Raw genomic sequence first — 15,372 nt, forward strand, 5'->3', positions numbered from 1 at the left:
CTTCTTTCTCCCAGCATTCAGTTTAGCCCCCCTCCCATGTCCGTGTCCCCCCCTCCCCCCAACCTCTATTCTGCCCTGCAAGGCTTAAGACAGTTTCTTTTCTTTTCTTTTCTTTTCTTTTCTTTTCTTTTCTTTTCTTTTCTTTCTTTCTTTCTTTTTATTTTTTTAACATTTGCTCTCATTTTTATTGTTAAGTACAGCTATGAAAACCAAGTCACACAGTCTTCAAGCTTTTCTTGTCGTTTTGGCGGACCCACTGAGACAGCTAGGTACATGAAGGCAAGCATGCTGTCCTCTCTACCTATTCCCAGTTCTGAGCATGCTCTTCTCTCTACTTCTTCCCACCCTCCACTCCTTTTCACTGTGAGGTTTTAAAATCAAAACATAGTCAAGGAAGGTCTTACAATGACCTATTCCAAGAATAAGGTGGTTTCAGGAGGTGAATGCATGTTCTTTGTCCTTCATTCTCATCTGTTCACCAGCTTCAGGGGCTTCCTTACAGATCTGTTTTTTCTTCATAACGGCACCAACATGCGGCTCGTTGGCTAACCAGGTATGGCTTGCAGCCCAAATGTATGACACTGTCAAACAGGAGTTCCACCGTTGTTTCACACGTCTGGACATCCTGAGCAAGTCCTAGAGCCTTCTGCACGTCCCAGCAGATCTTGGAGAGGTAGTACTGGAACTCCTCGTCACAGTCATTCTTGCTTTTCCCATAGGTCTCGTAGCACCTGTCATGCTGGTTGCAGCACTTTGTCAGGGACAGGATGCCAATGTTCAGATGAATACCAAACAATGGAGAGCCACATCCATTTGGTGGGATGGTTTAAATCCATAGCGTGGAAGAGGCTTCGATCCGTCCCAGCATTTGTACTGGCAAAGCCGTCCTCGCCGCCCAGCAGGTCGAGCACGGTGTTGAGGTACGTGTCGATCTTGTGGATGCCCTTGCGGATGGTCTTGAGGGTGGCCCTCCAGTCAGTGGTCTGGTCCTGTTCCTGGCCTTGCCCAGTGGCCAGCAAGAGCAGGAGCAGGAGCGCCGGTGGGGAGGGGCAGGCGCCTACTGCGGGGCCACCATTTAACTGCGCCGCTGGAAGACCGGGCTGGGCAGCAGTCTTAAGACAGCAACACATATACAGAAGGACTCCCCACATCAGAAGGCTTTATGAAAAAAAGACATTCAAAGAGGCAGTGGCCAGGTTATTAAGAATGATTAAGAATTATATATTGTCTTGGTTTATTTTCTTCTTTGTCATGTAGTTCAGAATGCTCTTTTCTGTTTGTTTGTTTTTTTGAGATAGGGTTTCTCTGTAACTTTGGAGACTCTCTTGTAGAACGGGCTGGTCTTGAACTCACAGAGATCCACCTGCCTCTGCCTCCTGAGTGCACCACCACCACCTGGCCACATTCAGAATGGTCTTGAACTCAAAATATTCCTGCTTCCACTTCCTAAGTGCTGGGATTATAGGCAAATTCCATCATGCCCACCTTTTGGTCCATTTTCAATCGATATAACAGATACCCAAGGTTACTTTATAAAATAATGTGGCACATTTGTCTGTAATTCTGGTGCCTAAAGTATTCAAACAACATGATATTGATGCCTAGATGGGGTCTCCTAGGTGATCCAAACAAGGCAGAGAGACCAAGAGAGTTCGTCGTGTGCAAGGGTCAACTATAGGGTGACATTTTTTTTGACCACTTGAGCATTCTTAATTAGTTTTAGCACAAATTAATCCATGTACAAAGGACACATGTTTTAGGATAATAGATTCTGGAACTCTTCACCACTACCTGACACCCCTTTCCTTGAAACTTTCTCTCTCCCTTCCAAAAAGTTTTATATGTCAAAAACTAAGTTGGAGCTGGGATGGCAGCTAAGCACAGTCCCACAAACCCGGCACGCAGAGGCAGGCGGGAGATCAGGAGTTCAAGGTCATCTTCAGACGCGTGCTGGTAGGCTACACAGGACCTTATCTTAAAACAAAACAAAACATAAACAAAAACAGGCAGCAAGATAACTCCTTAGGTAAAGTGGTTGCTGCCAAGACTGTTGGCCTAAGTTGGATCCTTGGACCTACTTAGTGGAAGGAGAGAACTAATTCCTGAAAGTTGTCCTTTGACCTCCCCATGATAGTCTATGAGAATCATGCATTCACTCACATGTGCACAGGTATACGAATAAATAAAAACATGCAATAAAAATCAAAACTAACAAACAAAAAGAAGCTGAGTTGGTATTTGCAAAGAGAAAGTGAGAAAGCTTTAGGTTAATTGTCATATGATATGAGATCCTTAAAGGGGAAAAAAAGCAAAGGTCAGAATAAAGATGAGTAAGTAGAAAATGTCAAATGTAAGTACCTTGCTCCTCCTATTGAATCAACTCCTGGCAGCTGGATACCCGAATAACAGTGTCTCATTCAGCAGATGGGTTCCCAAGTGGGTGCAGGGAATCCACCTATGCTGAGTGCTTCATGGTGCCAGCAGTCAAGATATGAGGGTGTTTCTATGGACACACACACACACACACATACACCAAGGTTAGTGGCTAGAACAGATTGTTTATCCAGTTTTTGAGCCTAGAGGGCATGAGTCAGATGATTTCTAGACATTGGAACAAAAGATCTTCAGAAGGGGGACCCAGGACAGGGAGTGGCAAGCCAACAGATTTCCTGGTTTGTGGTGCAAGCATCTCTGGCACTGGCAGATACCATGTTTGTCATGGTTATTTCTTGGGCAGAGCACAGAAGGGTCCAATTTCTTCTCACCAGAATTTTTTTTTGTTTTGTTTTGATTATGTCAATACAGAACTGGGCAATCAGGTTTCTGTTCTTAGACATACCAAATCAGAAAGATAAGAGAAAATCTGCAATTATCAATTACCAGAAAAACCTAAAATTGGCCATTTCTGTCAGAGGTACAGAAAACCTGTATTTGTTTGACTTGATTATTGATACATAAATATAAAAATAGTGATTGACAAATTGGTGAGTTTTGTTTTTTCTATTTTTAATTTTCCAAAGTAGGGTCTTGCTATGTCACTCTGACTGGCCTTGAACTCATGGCAATCCACCTGCTTCAGTCTTCTAAGTTCTGTTATTACAGGATGAGACATTAATTTAAGATCTTTTTAAGTTTCTTGGAATTTTAAAAACATTTATTTATTTATTATTTATATGTATGTATGTGTGAGAGAGAGTGGGGAGAGAGTGCACACTTGCATGTATGTGTATATATGTGAGCGCATGTGCCGTAACATACATATGGAGATCAAAGAAAAATTAAAAACAAACAAACAAACAAACAAACAGCTGTGGAGTATTGTTCTCTCCTTTCCCCATGTGGGTCCTGGAGATGAGCTCTGCTGTGGACTGCAGCAAGCACTTTTATCTGAAAAACTATCTTATCAGTCAGCCCCTGTGGGACTTTAATAAAGCAGCAGCAGTAACAGCAGCAGCAGAAGCAGCAGCAATGGAGGACAAGAACAAGGAGGATGAGAAGGAATAATTTATCGACTTCCTGTGAATGATAGATAGCCTAAGGGAAAAGAGGAAGCAGGTGCCTCAAATGTGGAGAGAGGGCGCTAAAGAGGTAGCGATGTTCAAATAGAAAGGCCCTAAGCGTTAGAACTCTTCTCGCAGTTACTCTTCTCATTGTCGTGATTAAATGCCTCACAAAAGCAACTCGAGGAAGTGTTTGCTCACGGTTTGAGGTACGCTCACGGTTTGAGGTACGCCCACCATAGCAGGGAAGGCATTGATTGTGTCTGGAGTGTGGTATGGCTGGCCGCATTGTACCTGCTGTAGAGAAGCAGCGATGAACGCCTGTTCTCAGCTCACTCTCAACGTTTCATTCTGTTTTGGAATCAGAATTGTACTTCCTGTTTGGGATGGATCTTCCCATCTCAGTGAAGTCAAATCTAGATTTGTCTCCTGGGTGATTCTAGGGCCTGCCAATTGATAGAACCCCCACAATGCTCATCAGTTTATCCACGGGCAGATTTATGAATCCATCAACTTCTACATCGGATTTTAGAAAGCTTCATCCCGTGACATGATGCATTGCATGCACGGACATCGGGATGCTTGGGAGGGTCTTTCTCGTGAATCGGGCAGAGGACAAGGCGCACTCACGGCAGCTGCTTGCTGCAAGCTTTCTGAGAGGAATCCGAGAGAGACAATATCTGTCAGGGAGTGATGGGGGACTTAAAAATAGCCACAATTAAGATCCAAAGAGAGTTCATTACAGCACAATTAACAAGGAAAATTGGTTATTTCTGTCACATAAGCCGCCTGAAAACAGTGGTTCTACCCACTAGTGGTCAGGGTGCAGCAGTGCTGATCATGGGTAGGAAAGAGTGAGACATTAATTGCAAGCCCACCTGTATTAGTGGCGTATATTCGTTCAGATGGGATGGAAAGGTTAAGTATCACGTTTTGTTGTGCTGGTGGTTGTTCTTGAGACGGAGCTTTGTCGCATGGCCTTAAACTCATCCTTTATCCTCCTTCCCCAGCCTTTTTGGTGCTTGGATTATAGATGTGTGTCCCCACACCTGGCAAGCCTCACTTTTGAGCTGACAGTTCAGCCCTTGGAATTTAGCATATCAAATGCCTGGTTGGTTTAATTTTTGTTTGCCAAGGTGAAAGAACAAACTCATTAAGATTTTTCAGGTGTTCCCTAGGGACTCCCAAAAATAATTCAAATTTTAAAAAGAGAGATGAGCTCACCCCTGACACTTCCTGGGGCACGAGGACCCAGAGGCTCGATGGTCCATGACCTAGGATAGAATCAAACACAACCAGAGGGAGAAAATGGCAGTGCAATGGTGCCCAAAGATATTCTGCTCGACTCATAGATGGTTCCCTGGCCCAGTATAGTCATCAGGGAGGCGTCATCCAGAACCTGGTGGAAACAGATGCAGACCCACAGCCAAATGTTAGGTCAAGCTTGGGATATCCAACTGGGAAGAGGAAGGAAGAGTTGTAGGAACCAGAGGGTCAGGGACATCACAGGCAAATCCATAGAATCGACAAATGTGGGTTCTCACGGAACTCACGGAAACCGAACCAACAACCAGGGAGCCTACATGGGACTGACCTAGGCCCGCTGCATACATGTGACAGTTGTGTAGCTTAGCCTTCCTGTGGGACTCCTAACGGCGGAAGCAGGGCTGTCTCTGACCCTGTTACAGGCTTTTGGGACCCGATTTCTCATACTGGGTTGCCTTGCCCAGCTTTAATACAAGGCATGGTACTTAATCTTACTACAACTTGATATGCCGTGTTTTGTCAGTATCCATGGAAGGCCTGCTCTTTTCTGAACAGTAATGGAGGAAGAATGGATGGGGTGGGAAGAGGCAGAAAGGAGATGGGAGGAAGGACTGGAAGGAGAGGAGGGAGGGGAAACTGTGGTTGGAATGTAAAATAATTAAGTAAATAAAAATGAGAGAGAGAGAGAGAGAGAGAGAGAGAGAGAAGAGAGAGAGGAAAGAAGAGAGAGAAGAGAGAGAGAAGTCTTGTTGGACACTGGATGTGCTGAGGCCGGAAGATTATCATAAATTCAAGGCTAACCTGGGCTACCGAGGGAGATCTTATTTCAAAACACCAATAGGTAGTACCTGAAGTGCAGGGCAATTGGTGGACGCCTGCCTAATATGCATGAAGCTCTGGGGTAGGCACCTAGGACCACACAAACTGGGCATGGAGATTCATGCCCTGTGATCCTGGAACTAGGAAATAAAGACAAGAGGATTAGAATTCAATGCCATTCTTGAGAATACAATGAGTTAGAAGCAAGCATTGGATATATAAGATTGTCTCTAAACAAAAAGTTACAGTTTTAAAAAAAAGTTTTTAAATTTGATTTGAGGAAGCTTGTCAGAAATGTTGTTTGAAAGCTTGATTTGAAAAGATAATGGATCGTTACATAGTGTTAGTTAGTTATCTACTGACCAAAATGACAGTAACCATTTTAAGGTCATATGTTGTAATGCAAAATTAAATAATGAATAAATAAAGTGTAAAATTAGCTGGATGGTAGTGGCTCATGCCTTTAATCCCAGCACTCGGGAGGCCGAGGCAGGAGGATCTCTGTGAGTTCGAGGCCAGCCTGGTCTACAAGAGCTAGTTTCCAGGACAGGTTCCAAAGCTACAGAGAAACTCTGTCTCAAAAACAAAACAAAGCAAACAAACAAACAAACAAAAAGTGTAATCAGAAGATCCCCTGACAAAATACTCAAGGTAAATTACAAGGAATAAAGATTCCTTTTGGCCTCTGGCCTCAGGTTTCAGTCCTTGGTCACATGGTTCTTTTTCTTTGGGCTTGCGGTAAGAAAGCACAGCGGGGAAGGACTATGTGGTAGAGAATGGTTATTCACCACATGGCAGCCAAGAAGTCTGTGTGTGTGTGTGTGTGTGATCTAGGGTATTCCTCCCCTAGGCTCCACAATAGGGTTCTACTGTGTCCTCAGTAGCACCACAGGCCTGCAGCATGTGGCCCTTTGCAGAGCATTTAACATCCAAACCATAGCTTTCTTTCTCTCTTCCAGAGGACCGATGGGTTCCCAGCCCCCGCACCAGGATGCTCACAGCTGCCTGAGACTCTGACTCCAAGGTTCTGATACACTCTTCTGGCCTCTGTGGACAATTATTCATTTGCACATAACCCCACAGGGACACATACATACACACACACACACACACAAATAAATCTTTTTAAAAAGTGATAAAGACAACATGTAGTATAGGAAGTTAGTTTTAAACATTTCAGAAACAGGGAAGCTACATGCTGAGGTGCTGTTTTCTTTTATAAACTGTTACACACATTAAACAATTCACTCTCATTGTACATTTTGTTCTCTGACTAAATTATCATTTTACAGTTTTAAGAATCTAGGTGACATAATAAAAGCGCATTTCACTAGTAAATTCAAGTGAAAGAATTTTATATGAATTAAATATGTTTATTTAAAGAAAATATTAAAATATGTTTATTTACTAAAAATTGTAAAGAACATATGACCATAATAAATATTGTGTGATGTGTGATTCCCCTCTGTATGCTATGAATATGTTTTATTGCCATTGGTTAACAAAGAAGCTGCTTTTGGCCAATGGCTTAGCAGAATACAGCCAGGTTGGGAAAAAAAAGAAATATATATATATATATTTATATATATATATATATATATAGAGAGAGAGAGAGAGAGAGAGAGAAAGAGTAGGCAGAGATAATGAGAAGCTATGTAGCCACTGCCAGAGATAGATGTGTTGGAAACTTGCTGGTAGGCCATGAGACTAGTGGTAAAATATAAAATAATAGAAATGGGTTAAGTTAAGATGTAAGAGCTAACTAGAAATACATTTTAAGCTATTGCCCAAACAGTATTGTAAATAATATAATTTCTGTGTGATTATTTCAAGTCAGGGCAGTTGGGAAACAAACTAGTGGCCTCTCCCAACAGTTGTGGGTAGGAAGTTAACCACTATTTTTTGTGAGTTTTAGGAATACTTTATTTACATAAACATTGTTTTTTTCTGTCTGAATCAACTCCCAGAACTATTTTGAGGAATTTTGGAAATATTATCTAGAGACAAAAGAGAATCAAAATGTAAGTTATATAAACATAGATATGCATAAATATGCAGACATATTGAAATAAAAATTTATGGCCTGCATTAAAAAATGTAACCATAATTCATATACAATAAAATATTCACTGGTTTATATAAAGTAGTTGGATCCAAATTGTGTTTTTGGCAGATGAAACAAGCTCACCTCTTCAATAATGCCTGAAACATTTTATCAATATTTGTCAAAAAGAATTTTATGAGTTTCACTTAGTTTTAAAATTTGTTTAGTTCATGTGTGTGTATGTTTTGCCTGCATGTGTGAGTGCATCATATGCATGCAAGGTTGGGGAGGTCAGAAGAGAACAATGGGTCCCCTGAGAATGGGAGACACCTTGCAGGGCCTAGAACTGAACCCAGGTCTTTGGCAAGAGCAGCCCATAGTCTTAGCCACTGAGCCATCTCTTCCGGCCCTCATTAAGCCTGTTTGCAAATAGCTTTAATCTTGTTCTTTAAACGTATCTTCTCATAGACACCAAGAGAGTGCTTGTTTTAAGGTGAGAGTGTTTACAAAAATGCTTTTGGGTATAGAAACACAAATGTCTGAAGGCTTAACCTGTTCTAGGCTATTCTAAGCCGATAAGTCTTTCTGTTGTCAGCCCTAGATGCAAGAGATGGGCCCAGAAAGAACACAAAAGAAATTTCCCTTTTCCTGAGACCCAGAGGTAATGCAGAGATTATGGCTGTCCAAGATGTAGATGTAGGTCTAGCCGTAAGCGAGTCACAGTTGCAGCCTCCTTAAGGCTCAGGGAACTTTAGCAGAAAGTGTTTCAAAGCTAGGTGACAGGGTGAAGGGCTGTGGAATGTAATTCTTCACAGACTCAATACAGCTATTGTGACCATTAGCTCGTATCAACTGTGGTTGACCATAAGACCAGCTCTATCAACAGCCAAGGAAGGGGTAGTGGCTCTGAGATTCTGAGAGAGCAGGAATCACTGTCTTTAGTTCTGTTCCCTCTGCCAAGCCCACCAGGCTCCAATGGATAGCTCTAAACCCACAGTCACACAAATGTTCCTGGTTAATCTTGGTGGGTCACAAAATAAAATGAAACAACATAAATGAGAGAGAGAGAGAGAGAGAGAGAGAGAGAGAGAGAGAGAGAGAGAGAGAGAGATTGATTTATGGGGAAGGAGAGAGGGGGCAGGGATGGGAGGGAGGCAAGAGTTGAGAGGGATCAGTATGCAAAGTACACATCTGTAAAACTATCAAAAATAGTTGAAATCCAAGTTATTAATTAATTAAAATAAAGCAAAATCAAAAGCAAAAAACTTTCTGGCCACAAGAAGTAAGCAAACTCCAGTGTCCCTCAGGAGCGAGATGACTTCAGTTTCAGATCCACTGATCTGAGCAACTGGGCAGCTGGGCCTGGGGCGGGATTGTTCCCAACACAAACAAGGCAGCAAGAGCAGAGACAGCAAGGGCTGCAGCTCCTTGTTAAGGTACCATCAGACAAAGAAAATGCTACCTGAGCACTCTGTATCTTGGGTGCCTCTCCTGCCCGCTCACCTGATGTGTGACAAACCATACCCTCTCAGCCAGCAGAAACTAGACCGGTTACAAGAGACTGTGATGGACACAGCGCCAAACTGTCACAACAAAAGAGATAAAAGGAAAATCTCATCTAGGCTGTGTGTGTGTGTGTGTGTGTGTGTGTGTGTGCACATGCATGCTTGTGTGTGTGTGTGTAATTGGTGCCGCACAGCAAAAACAGTCTAAACACATTCTGTGGTCCTGTGTTTGAAATCCCCAGTTTGTGAAGCTGGCTTGAACAGGCTTCGGACTATGCCTGTATTATAACCACGATTATTCTGATCATTATTTTTTTTAAAAAATGGCAGAGAAAACAGGAGCAAAGGAAAACAAGGGCCTTCTGGGAGTCCAAGAATCAGTGTTCAGTGAAGACACATGGGCACATCTTGGAGTCACAAACAACCAAGTCTTACAAACGTTTTCCTCCTAATGGAATTTGGAAGGGAAAAGGCATAGCATGCATACCCACCTGGACTCTCCAGACAGAAACCCAGGGCTCTGGCTTCAGTAAAAATGTGTGCCTTCTGTTGCCTTGGCCTGCAGGCCTGGACTTCAGTTTCAGCCTCTGCAGCAAATAAGGGGTCCCAGCTGTTCCCTAACAGCTTCCCCTCTTCCTTCCTAGGCACTCCAACCTGGACTCTGGAAACTAACTTGACAAAAGACAGACTAAGAGAGTAACAGTTTCATTATGGGCCTTGTACTTACAAGAGTTTCCCAAAGACAGTAGAAGGAAGGAGACACCGAGAACTAAAGCTTGTACATCATCTTCAGCTAAACCAGGGGAAAGTAGCTCCAGGCCTCTGGGTGAAGGAGGCCAGGTCTGGGGTGGAGGTGAAGGAAGACTTGTGGCCAGTGGCGTTGTCTTGTTATGCACACAAGACATTCAAGGTCAGGTAGCTGTCTGCAGGAGCATTTCTCTTTGCAGACTCAATGTCCTGTATGTGCGTCTCCTTTGAAAAGGAGAGATTAATATTCGGTTTTCTCCATTTCTAGGCAGTAAGGACATTCCTCCCAACTGATGTTTATTGTCTCTGCTGGTTGTTAATTGTCATTAATTCAAAATGATCCATGTAATAAAGATGTGTATTTTCAGGTAGCACATTCCGGTATTGTGTTAGACTTATCCCTTTGTGAGCATGTACCTGATAGGACAGGTTACTATGAGAGAGAGAGTGTAGAGATATTTTGTTTGTAATTTAACAAATAAATCTTGCCTGAAGATCAGAAAAGCAGTGCATCCAGCCACTAGAGAGACCTACCTCTACGGAATCTTCAGACAGACGGGGAGATCCTGTCTCTACTAATCCTCAGACTGCATGCTCAGACTGCACCTCCAGACTCTATCCAGGCTCTTCTCCTCCTGCCTTATAATCCTATCTCCATCCAGCTATGTCTCTTCCTGTCTCCACCTCCCTAATGCTGGGATTAAAGGCATGTGACTCCCAAGTACTGAGATTAAAGGGGTGACCCACCACTGCATGACTCTGTTTCTCTTTGAGACTGGATCAGTCTAGTGTAACCCAGGGTGGCCTTGAACTCACAGAGATCCACCAGCCTCTGTCTCCTGTGTGCTGGGATTAAAGATGTGTGCCAGCACTGCCTGGTCTCTATAGTTAACGAGTGGTTTAGCTCTGCACTCTGATTTTCAGGCAGGCTTTATTATTTTGGTGCATTATTTCAGAGGCTTCAGTCTATGGCTCAGGGGTTTCATTGCGTCTGAGCTGCGGTAAGGCTGAGCATCCTGGAAAGGAGGTAGGAAGAAGCAAAGCTGGAGGCTGGAGAGGTGGCTTGCTGGTTAATCACACAATGCTCTGTCAGATGATCCACATTTGGTTCCCAGTACCTACAGGGGTGGTTTACCAAAGCTTGTAACTCCAGCTCTAGGGGGTCCATCACCTCTGACTTTCCAGGGCACCTATACTCAAGTGCACATTCCTCCTACCCCCAAACTCACGTAGTTTAAAAGAAAAGTAAATCTTCAAAAGAGAAGAAGGAAGAGTGTGTGTGTGTGTGTGTGTGTGTGTGTGTGGAGGGGGGAAATAAAAGCTAGGGCTGCTGAGGGGGCTGAGTGTGCAAACATGCTTGTCACACATGCCGGATGACCTGAGTGTAAGCTCCAGAACCCACGGTGGAAGGGGAGAATTGACTCATGGAAGTCTTCTAGCCCTAAAACGTGCCATGTCTCACACACACACACACACACACAAACACACACACACACACGCATGCACGCACGCACCCACACATGCATGGGCACAAGAACACATAGTATCACACACACAAAAAAGAAGCAGAGTGGTTGTATCATGGTGGTCAGAAGGGAGGCAGGAAGAGACCCAGGACAAGACACAGATTCCCAAGGATATGCTCCCAGTGAGGGTGTTCTACCTCCTGATATTTCCAGAATTTCCCAATAACACTGCTAGCTGGGGACCATTCAGTGCCATTCAGCCTTTTTGGGGGGCACTCTATATCCACACCGTAGTGGCTCTGCTTCAGTCTCAGCTAGAATCCCCTTTCTCCTTTGATTTCTGGATGCTTATTCTCCAGTGAGTGTGTTTATCTCCCTTCATTAGTAACTTCTCAGGCAGCCCCGAGAAACCACCTCTCCTCTTCATTTTTTAAAAAAGATTTATTTTATTTTTCTTTATCTGTATATATGTGTGTGCCTGGGCAGATGCCCCGAGAGGCCAGAAGAGAGGGGGGTCAGATCTCATGTAGCTAGAATTACAGGCAATTGTGAGCTTCCCTGATGTGGGTGTTGGCAAGTGAACTCATGTCGTCTGGGAGAGCAGCAAGTGCCCTTAGTCTCTGAGCCTTTTCTCCAGGTCCTCTATAAAAGAAGAACAAAAATCCTTATCTATTTATGTGTTTATTTGTGTGTCTGGGGGGGTGCACACGCATACATACAGAGGCCAGAAGAGAGTATCCTGCCTTTTATACTGCTCTTCATCTATGCCTTTGAGTCGGGGTCTCTCCCTGAACCAGGGGCGTGCATTTTCTCAGCCAGGCTGGAAAACAGAAGCCCTGGTAATCGTCCTGCCTGTGTCTCACTCTCACTCTGAGATACTAGGTCCTCTGCATATACCTTATGGTTGTGTAGCAGGGTGTTCTTGTACTCCTAACAGTGGGAGGGAGGGGTGTCTCTGACTCTTCTGCTGCCTGCTCTTGGGACCCTTTTCCTCGTGCTGGGTTGCCTTGTTCAGCCTTGATGTGAGGGTGTGTACTTAGTTTTACTGCAACTTGTTATGTCGTAGTTGATATCCCTGGGCGGCCTGCTCTTCTTCTTTTTTCTTTCTCTAAGGGAAATGGAGGAGGAGTGGATCTGGGGGAGAGGGAGGGGAAAACTGGGAACAGTGGAGGGAGGTGGAATTGTGGTCTGTATGTATTATATGAGAGGAGAAAATAAAACATGAAAAAAAATCCACTGAGCCATCTCTCCAGGCTTCTCCCCCCTCACATCACCCCTGAGATAAATAAATGTGAAGAAAAAAATTCTCATATTTTTTCAGATCTGTTTTTATTTTGAAGTTTATTCTTGCCCGTGTCCCACGGGGGTCCCCATCCTCTCTCTCAAAGAGCAGATAATTTCAGGGCTGAATTCTGTCTCCTCATCTGACCTTAGCCCTTCTCATGTGCTTTTCTCGTTTGTTCTTATTACACGCAACCCTCTCTCTTCCTTCCGTTTCCTCTCATTAATAACTTCCCCCGGAGTCTCCTGAGTCAGCCTCTAAATCACCCTCCCAGTTCTAGCACCTTTGCCTTTTCCTGCTCTCTGCATATTTCCTCAGAGTGTATGCTTATGCTCCGAATTCATTTCCTTTGCTAAGTTAATCTCGCCATTTAAGGGAAAAGATACGAGCCGATCAAGGACTGTGCAGAGACAGCTGCAGCCTTAGGTGAGAAACAGCAGCAGAGACGGGCAAGTCCCCTGGCTCTCTGCGTACCTCGTTCTTTTCTGGGAAAATGAGCAGGGTGGTCCGGCACCGGTTAGAAACTCAAAGGCAGAGTGCAGGCGGGTTAGGTGGATGCATTGAAGCTGGCCAGCCAGGGACTGTGGGAAAATTCGAGCACAAAGCAGTATTCAAAGAGAGTATTACTCCCGCTCGGCTCTGGTTACTGCCGCAGCGACGTGTTGGTCACCCAGGGCAGACAGACAGCCCAAATTTCAGTAGTTATCAAGAAACTGATTAAAAGAGAGAAAGAAAATGTGAATAGTTCTACACCAGGAAGGACAAAAGCGTCACAGAGAGAAAAGACAGAAGCCTGCTCTATCCTGACTTTCAGTTGGAAGTCCTGAGGAAAATGATAGCTGACCATAATAACATATGCCTGTTATCCCAGCATATGATGGGCAAAGGCAAGCAGTTGTGAGTTCAAGGTCAATTGGGGCTATGTAGCAAGACTCTGCCTCTAAAACTCTAAAATAAAATGAAATAAGTTAACTCTCTAATTTTTATTTATTTATTGTTTTTTTTGAGATAGAGTTTCTCTCTATAGCCTTGGTGCCTATCCTAAGAACTTCCTCTGTAGACCAGGCTGGCCACGAACTCACGAAGATCCACCTGCCCTGCCTCCCAAGTGCTGGGGTTAAAGGTATGTGCCACCACCATCCAGCTTAGTCTTCTAATTTTAAAGGTGAACTGGATTCTAATATGAATCAAACAAAACACATGTTATCCATGGGTCAGATTTGATCCTGAGCTGCTATCTGTGGAAGTTAGATGAGATAGTGTGTGTTTGGGTGTGTGTGAGCAGGTGTGTGTATGTATGTGTGTATACGTATGTATGTGTGTATATGTGTGTGCATGTATGTGTGTGTGTGTGCATGTGTGTATTCAGGTCCTCCTGCTCACAGGCCCGAGAAGGATATCAGGGGCCCTACTCTCTCTCTGCCTTACTCCTTTGAGACAGGGTCTCATACTAAACCTGGAGCTAGGACCAAACTGTGGTGATTCTTTTGTCTTTGTCCTCACAGAGCTTTGGTTACAGCTGCATGTGTGTCTATACCCAAATGTTCCCCTGGGTGCTGCGGGTCTGACCTCAGGCCCCCATCCTTGCACACCAATTACTCTTACCCATGGAGTCAATTCTACCACAGGACTTTCCCATTATTTACAAGTCTAAAATTTCATGACTCTTGAATTCCTGCTAGGAGGAGGTGCACATTCTTTCCCGCCTCCATCTTGAAGTGCCTATGCTCCCAGCCTGGTCAACACATCTGCTGAATGTGTGAATCTCCTATTTTGGCTGACCTTGGGATGCACAACTGAGTCTCACAGAGAGGTCAACCCTTCATAGTGGAATCCTTCTTCTCTGTTTCCTTGTTCGGAGGCAAATTTCTGTCGTGCATATGGCTATAGTTTGGATCTGCCTTAAGCATGTCTCCCAGGGGGCCGTCTGCTGGGATCTCCATCGTGGCAGTGTTTGTAGGCAGAGTTCTCAGAGGTGGGAGGTGGTTGGGGCCTTGAGAGATTCGAAGGGATTAATGCAATTGTGTGGAACCCCTGTTTGTAACCTTCACAGCAAGTTATAGAAAGAACAAGCTCTTCCCCGCCATGTCTCTTTGCTTCCCCTCCTCCACATTGCAGTGCCTCCTGCCATGCTGCGATGTAGCAGGGAGGGCTTCAGCAAAGGTGAAAACAGGGAACCCCTCAACCTGGGACGGTCACCCTGCAGAACCGCGTGAATCAACCTCTCTCTTTAATAAAATTCTAGTGTCTAGTATTTTGTTAGAGCAACAGGAAAATGGGCTAGGACACGTGGATTCTATGTCACTGAGGCTCAGAATCCCAGGCAAAGAAATGGATGTCAAAAATGAACAATGGTTGGAGCTGCTTAAAGTGACAAGAAAGCCACTGGGCGGTGGTGGCACACACCTTTAATTCTAACATCCAGGAGGCAGAGGCAGGTGGATCTCTGAGTTCAAGACCAGCCTGATTTACAGAGTTCCAGGACAGCCGGGGCTACAAAGAGAAACCCCATCTTGAAAATAAAAAGACTAGAGAGCCGACGTGAACGGGCACTTAGAAGCTGCTTTTACTAAGCCACGTTGTTATCTTACCTGATAACTGAAAATGGGATGAAATCCCATATTTCTGCCTTTATTTTGTCTGTCTGTCTGTTTGTCTCCCTCTTTGTCTTTAGCTGAAGTCACAGAGATGAGTCATCCCCCCTAAACCTTCCTTCTGGAGTTGTCTTGGATTCTGAGAATAG

General features: G+C 44.2%; 1 pseudogene; it reads right to left on the reverse strand.

Moving 5' to 3' along the window:
* Positions 1-496: 496 nt before the first annotated feature.
* On the reverse strand, positions 497-1,130 carry LOC130882981 (group XIIA secretory phospholipase A2-like; annotated as a pseudogene).
* Between the last annotated feature and the right edge of the window lie 14,242 nt (positions 1,131-15,372).

This window comes from Chionomys nivalis, chromosome 1 (assembly GCF_950005125.1).
Source record: "Chionomys nivalis chromosome 1, mChiNiv1.1, whole genome shotgun sequence".
NCBI lineage: Eukaryota > Metazoa > Chordata > Mammalia > Rodentia > Cricetidae > Chionomys > Chionomys nivalis.